A 2,035-nucleotide genomic window follows, 5' to 3' on the forward strand; every position below is an offset into this window, starting at 1 on the left:
CCATGTTCTGTTCAAACAACTGCCTCTTGGTCCATGTACAGATTCCTCATGAGCACAATTAAATGTTCTGGAATACTCATACTTCTCAATTATGTCCATAGCTTGTCATGATCCACACAATTGAGAGCCTTTGCTTAGTCAATAAAGCACAGGTAAACATGTTTCTGGTATTCTCTGCTTTCAGCCAAGATCCATCATTCCACGGCCATCCATCATTCCACATCAGCAATGATATCCCTCATTCCACGGCCTTTTCTGAATCTGGCTTAAATCGCTGAAAGTTTTCTGTCAATGTATGCTTGCAGCTCTTTCCCAGTTGTATTTTGATTATCTCCCAACCTGAGCGTCTCATATTCATTCACTACATCTGACAATATTCTGGTGCTCTTCATCATGTTACAATATTCACTATTATGTTGCTGCCAATATTCCACTTCTTTTCATAATGTTTTCAGTGATTTAATATTCAGATGTAATCCATCTATCCTTCTTCCTAGTCTGTCTTCATCTGGAAGCTCAGCTGTAACCTGTTCACCATGGGTGACACTCCAGTATTTAAAATATCCATGACATAGTTTCCTGAATCACAGCAACACACAAGAAAACACAGTATGACAAACTGACTGATGAGTGGTGAAATGTTCGTATACTATCCATAATCCTATACTTATTTTCATTTTAATATTTTATATTAAATATCAAAAAGTATCTTATCCTGGATTTTGTGTTGTTTAATTGCATAAACTAGATGTTGAAAAAAAAAATCAGATTAAAGTAAGTGAAAGGACAGAACAAGCTTGGTTACTGTTTGGAAACATTTCCCTAAATGTGCAATGGAGTGACCCAGGTTTCCACCAGTTGTGATGATAAAAATCTTGCTGTTAAATTACTTCTAGGCAGCTTTAAAATATATGAGTGCAAACAGAAATATCAATTAAAAAATATGTATGACTGTTAGCCTAACTGACAAAATTGGCAAAGAAAACCTCATTTGATGCCACAAAAAGATAAAAACGAATTGAATGCTTCAGATTTTTATTGTCAATTCTTATCTGAGGCAATTTAATAGAAAACATGAATGCAAGTGATAGTTATCCATTGTTTAAGATGGTATATAGCCTAGTAAAATCTATGGGCACATGTATGTACATTCCATTTCACTTTATTTTGTATTTATCTCTTTTAAAATAAAAATAAATATATGGACTTCCTGAAAAATGGTTGGCTAGGCAGACACATTATATGAACCCTATACAACGAAGATATGAGAGACCAAGTGAAACAGACACAGATGAAAATTTGGGAACCCTGAACTTCAGTAGAAATGTTAGAGAAGTGGATTGAGTGCTTGCTAGAGGGAGAAGTTGTGCTGGAATGATGAGAGAAGGAGACTGGCCCATGAAGCAGCTTTGGCAACAGAAGGTGGCCTGGCAGAGTAGATTCACTCAGGCAATGGGAAAAGTGTGATTCCTTCTTTTTTTCCCATGTTACCTGGTGACCAGAGGGGGTGGCCAGCTCCCACCTTCATTCATTTCCAGTGCAGAACCAGCCCTCTGGCAGTTCAGAACCACATGGTTGGGAGCCATGCCAGTGTGAGTCAGGAGCCAGATGTGCTACTTTGGTGCATTGATTTGGTGCCTTGATTCCAGCAGGCATCACTTCAGACTTACAGAACACACAGAGTCACCAGACCAGCATTTAACCATCACCCTGCTCCCAGCTGCCCTGTAGTCCTAACACACACTGAAATCAGTTCTATTATGGGCCTCCATGAACTATATATGGATTGAATGCCCTGAATATAGTTAGCATCAAGGTTGTAGGAACTCTATCTCAGGCCAGGAACTCGGTTGTCACATCCTTCTCACACCCACCTCATGACATCCTTGGCTTGCAGGAGCTCCCCCTAGAGTTTCCTCCTCTCTGAGTCCAAAAGCTACACAGTTTTTTGTTTGTTGGTTTGTTATGTTTTGTTTTGGTTGTTTGTTTCATTGTTTGTTTATTCTTTCTCCTTCTTCTACTTCTCTATCCATTC

The sequence above is a fragment of the Chrysochloris asiatica genome, unplaced genomic scaffold (assembly GCF_000296735.1).
Source record: "Chrysochloris asiatica unplaced genomic scaffold, ChrAsi1.0 scaffold00298, whole genome shotgun sequence".
In the NCBI taxonomy this organism is placed as follows: domain Eukaryota; kingdom Metazoa; phylum Chordata; class Mammalia; order Afrosoricida; family Chrysochloridae; genus Chrysochloris; species Chrysochloris asiatica.